The sequence below is a fragment of the Halyomorpha halys genome, unplaced genomic scaffold, assembly GCF_000696795.3.
Source record: "Halyomorpha halys isolate HHAL.00 unplaced genomic scaffold, Hhal_1.1 Scaffold150.1, whole genome shotgun sequence".
NCBI lineage: Eukaryota > Metazoa > Arthropoda > Insecta > Hemiptera > Pentatomidae > Halyomorpha > Halyomorpha halys.
The window spans coordinates 765,765-771,497 of NW_027113424.1; the positions used below are offsets into that span (position 1 = coordinate 765,765).

Below are 5,733 nucleotides of genomic sequence, written 5' to 3' on the forward strand. Positions count from 1 at the left end.
TTTTTTATTCAGAAAACAGTGTAGTGATCACGAATTACCTGATTTGCATTTTTTAATATTAATAGCAATTTCAAGAGAAAAGGTTAACATACAATGAAAGTAAAAAAAAAAGCAAGCAAAATTTTAATTAAAAAATGAAAATATGAAAAACCTTGACCTTAAATTTAAGATGAAATAAATTAAAAAATACATTCTACAAAAACAAAAAAAAAATAAGGGACTATAAACTCGTTTTTGACGTACGTTTCATCAAACCCGAACTGTCATCCAGCAACCACACTTCTGTAATATTCAAAGGAATACATGCTTTCCACTCGGTCCAAATTTTTTCTTTAAAAGATTGTCAACATTTTGACATCAATCAGTGAAAGTAGAGTCATGCATACACCCCACTAGATATTTGATATTTTAGATGTAGTAAGATTATTGTCAATGGATTAATTGATTTCTGACCAGTAGATGAAAGTAAATTAAATACAATAAGAAATTATAAGTTTAAACATACTATGACAAATGACTTGTCTTTTTTTAACTTGCCTTATTTCCATTTCATCACTTATTTTCACATTCCTTAAAAAGCTTTTCAATTTCTCTTAATTAATTTTCCCTTAGTTGCTTTCCCCACTTAATTCGAATCTTTATTGAAATCTCGTAATGAGGATTGGCCTTAAACCCATTTAGGTTTATTGGCTATCATGGAGGCGTTGATTGAAGACACAGACCAAAGCAAAGTACTAAGCCCTAAACGTTTTATCGGTTTGTTTATAGAGAGCTCTGGGAGCGAGGGTGACTGTTTGGACTGTGACACTGCTGGAAGTGGAGTGTTTGCCTCGGCGGCATTCTGCCTCTTTGGCGGCCTCCCACGCCTCCTCTGACCAGATTAGCTCAGCTCCCGAGTTCCTTCGTCTCTATCTCTATGTGCTTATGGTAATCTCCTCCTAGGGAACTTATTTCCTCTCGAGGACATTAGAATCTACTGCCTTGAAGTATACTCAAATTACTTGTGGATACCCGCTAACAATATGTCCTCGACAAATTAAAAGTCTTAAGAAATTCCTTAGAAGTAAAAAACTGAGGTTTAAGGTCTCCCAAAGTGATATTTATATTTATATTTATATTTATACTTACGGTGAAAGCGAAATATGCAATAATATTTAGATATGACCATATTTTTAGAGAAGAATTTAGAGTATGCGATTGGGGAAATTAATTCTCTCAGATTTTATATGAAATAACAGTAAATATCCTTCAATATCACTTATTGAAATATAAGTGGGTCCATAAAGAACTGTTGGTAAATTTTAAAAATAAAAAAATAATATATATGTTGTAAGTCCGGGTGGCAGTGAGGAAAAGTACAGATATAATAGAAATACCATCTATTAGTTACAGACCTGCCGCCCTACTTAACAGCTTTCTATCGAGACTAAATTAGACCAAACATATTCAAACATTGTAAGATATGGTAGAACTAATCTATAAGACTAAGAATATTCGTATGAAGGTGTAAAAAAAGTTTATATCACTATTCTCGAATTGTATAAATTCTATAAATTTCAAATAAAAAAACAACAACATTTATTTGTCAAATTCCTCACTATTAAAGAAAAGCAGCGATACCTAATAAATTGATATGAAAAAGGGGAACGTAGTAAAATAGAAAATTTAATAAATATATATATGAATAGAATAAAAACTAAAAATAATTACAGTAATGAGTGGTATGATTGCAAATGTTCTAATGAGGTAATTAATACTGAAATAACAATATGTAGAAACAGGAAGGCCCACTGGGAGTTTCGGGTGGCCCAATTTGAGTTTTAAAAAAATGATGAAAAACAGTAAACAATTTGTTGAAAAAATATATGCTAATAAAAATAATCATTTCAATATATTTATTACAAAAAAAATTTTAGCACAAGAGAACTTTATTGTTTTTAGTTTAAATATCGATGAGTTTGCAAAAAGCAGTTTCATAGCTTTAATTTTGTTCCTTTTTACAATTGCCAATTGTAGAGACCATATCTCGAAAAAATAATATAATAATTTACAGGAAATAAACAAAATTCATTTTTGAACAAAAATATCTAGGTATGATGCAAAATCACAAAGAAATTAATAGTTCATTAAATTAAGAAATAGTGCTGTCAACTTGACCTGAATTAAAAAAATTCCAATATTAAACAATTAAAAAACAATGTATCAACGTTAGAAATAATCAGATCTCGAACTTGAAAACATATAGAATTTGAAGATTAGTTTTCGATGAATGTAGAATACAAATAAATAAATAACCAAGATGCACATTTCATTAATGTACGATTACTTAATAAATTCATGATATTCAATATAGGGCCTTTATAGGTTATGTTATTAATAATATGCGTTATATTAATGGAGCAGATTGAAAATTATCGATTCCAGAGTTAATCATAATCGCATTTAACTTTAATCGGACCAGTGTTTACGGTTCGAATCGTTTTGTATTAATTAATATTTATAAGTTTTATAAATAATTCCGTCATTTGTATAGTCAGTACAATAAACCGGGATGCAAATCTCACGGAATGGTATTTTTGTAACCTAACTCTGCCGGATAAATAAAAATTATGAACGCTGTCTTGTTTTTCCAACAAACATTCGGATACAGGCAGTAGAAAAGAGAAACATGGATAGACCAACAAACGGTGGAAAAATATTTCTTTATATTTTTATAACAATACTCGTCCTTAATAATTTACCATGTAAATGTATATTTAGGTACAAACAATCAAATGTTAAAAATACACATAAACCTTATTTCGATATATTTATCTGAAAAATATTTAAAATAAATCTAAGGTTTTCTCCTGATACCTATGTAAACTGCTTTGTGAGTATGAAGGTAGTAGAGAAGCATTTTTGGTTACAATAGTTTAAAGTTACCTTTTAAAAAATATATTACGTCAGATACAGTTAATAAAAGGGGTAGGCTGGTTCTATGGGGTGTCACTTTAAAATAAATTAAAGGTTGGATGATCACTGATTGGCCGTGTGTAATAATAAAAGGAGGATAGTTCTGGCGTGGTCAAAGAAAAAAATCAAATATTAAAACTGTGTAATGTGAGGTGACGTTTCGCCCTACATCCCAGAGCTTCTTCAGGGCTTACTGAATGCAGGTAAGCACAAGAATTCTTGATGCTTCTTGTGCTTATTAACTTATGCTTGTGCTTTCCTGCATTCAGTAAGCCCTGATGAAGAACTGCAACGAGGGGCGAAACGTTGGCTCACATTAATTGTTATATTAATATTTGAGTTTTTTCATTGACTGCTCCATTTATAAATTAATGATATTTTCCAATGTAATCACTTACTACATTTTTTTTTGTTTACTTCTTTTAAAAGTTAAGATAATTGTTAAAAAAAATAAAATCTGTAAGGTCTTGTACCCTGTAAGGTCCATCAGGCCGATCTGGTATTGAATAAAATAAGAAATGAAATTAAGGTAAGAGTACTAATTATATTTATTAATTTTTCGAAGATATTTTTACGATGGTAAATTAATAATATAATATCTCTGAACATTAATAGTAATACAAGAAATATAGAAAACAGCATTTTCAAAATTTATATCCTTAAAGCTTCGGTATATTTTTAATTGTTTCCTACATTATTTTATTATTAATATTATACTTTTCAAATACTTTTTTATATATTGCTAAAAAGCTCTGGGCAAAATTTCAAACCTTAGAGAATATATTAAAAAGAAGATATACAAACAATGATATATGTAACATAATTATTAAGGTCCTTTTGTTACTATAGTGGCATTTTAAGGTAAATATATTGGGTCCGCTGTTGCGCGTCTCAAATTAGTACCAGTAAATTCAATAGATGATATAAGGGGTATTCATGATCTCTAGTTTAACATGTTAAAGCGTTTTAAATGTAAAAACTCATGTTAAATGAAGATATATTTCCTTCTTTTACCATGTTAAAACGATATAACTTGTAACATGGCTGAGAGTCTGTTACTAGGTCTGTTAAATGGAGAATGACATCTCGAAACAGACCAGCTGAGTTTGTCACCGTTATATTTGTAGTCGTGTTAGGTTACTTACTCGTAGTTTGTGTTTTGTTTTTGTTTTTTATTTTGTCTTGTGTTTTGGACTTTTTAAAAAATACAATCAGTAGCCAAACTTTTACACTTCCATTTTTCACTTATTTTAGGTATGTTGTAATAAATTACTGTAATCAAAACTTAGAAGTAAACAATAACATAAAGTTTGGGAAGGAAAGGTTACTAAACAAGTTGCTCAGAAAATCCGCTAGGACCTCTTATGTATTTATCATTTAACTAACTTTAAATAGGGCTGCTCACAATCCTATACTTATAACATTTAACATGGCAAAACATTTTACATTTAACACAATATCATGAATACTCCTATAGTACGGGGAGCTGGGAGCTCCACTGGTGTTGGTGGTGGCCCACTGCAGTTCCAAGACCTTCCCTGGGCAATAATCAATTACAGCTATTTTCATTTTGGACTCACCGTCCATAAAAAAGTATAAATTTTATGAAGCAATCAACATGTACTCATACTTATTTCTGTGTAAATTGTACTCCAAATAGCTTTAATATTTTTACCAAATACTGAATAGAAACTATTGAAATAAATTAATATTTTAATTATTTGTAATGTAAGGTACAGCATTATGATTTGTATAAAAATTGAATCTTATCTGAACCGCGATGTTTGTTTTTCATGTTCTTTCATTATTTTTAACTGCCTTATACACTTTAATGTTCTATAACTTTTAAACCCTTAAGCCAGTTTTTGCGTGAAAATATTTTGGGTATTTTTATTTAAAAATTTTCAGAATTATAAATTTTCTGTAGGAATGGGTTATTAATTTTTATTTTATAAAACTCAAAGAGCATTCCCCAAAATAAGAAATATTATACAATATCTCAAGGAAACCCTATTAAAAAAAAAAGAAAAAAAGATCTAACAGGAATAAAAGGATATTATACAAAAGGATCCAATTAAAGCTTTATAAAGGATATTTCGTTTTCCCCTTGTCGAAAGAGAAGCCTCAGTAATCCTGGTTTATTCCGGAATACCAAGACATTGTTCAACTATAATTTGTTTTTTGTTTTCCGAGTCCTACTGGATTTCGTGTAATCCAGTTGAATTACAAAGAGATTTTTGGCTTCTGATCTCTAATTTCCTCATATTTAATTAATAATAAAACACATGAGTAATTAAACAAGAGATTTCCGCATTCCGCCCACAGTGTTAAATCATTTTGACTCGAAATTATGTAAGATGTTCTGAGCCTACAAAATAAAATATATCAAAATATCCATAAAAAAAAAAAAATGTAGCTCCTAAGTAACATATACATCTTTTCGTCTTACTTATCTCATTATTATTTTTTTTAAATTTAAATTTCCTTTCTAAACAATATATTTAATTTTTTGAACCAATATCTTAATATTTTCAATAAAATAATTATTATTCACTTCTTAAATCAAAACTCTTATATTCCAATAATTGTTCAATTTACATGTATGCATGCCTAAATATTTTTATTCATTCTGTGTATTTCTTCGATATCAGTGATTTAACTGTTACTGACGACCAAATGTTTATTAAAATCAGTACAATAGTTGCAGAATACCGTCATTTATTTACGATATTTTATTATTATTTAATTTAATTTATTTTATTACTTTTTTACTCCATA

General features: G+C 28.8%; 1 protein-coding gene across 1 annotated transcript in view; it reads left to right on the forward strand.

The window, feature by feature from the left end:
- LOC106678615 (homeobox protein goosecoid) overlaps nt 1-5,733 on the forward strand; it is a 71,440-nt gene that overhangs the window by 25,631 nt on the left and 40,076 nt on the right. The window lies entirely within an intron of this gene.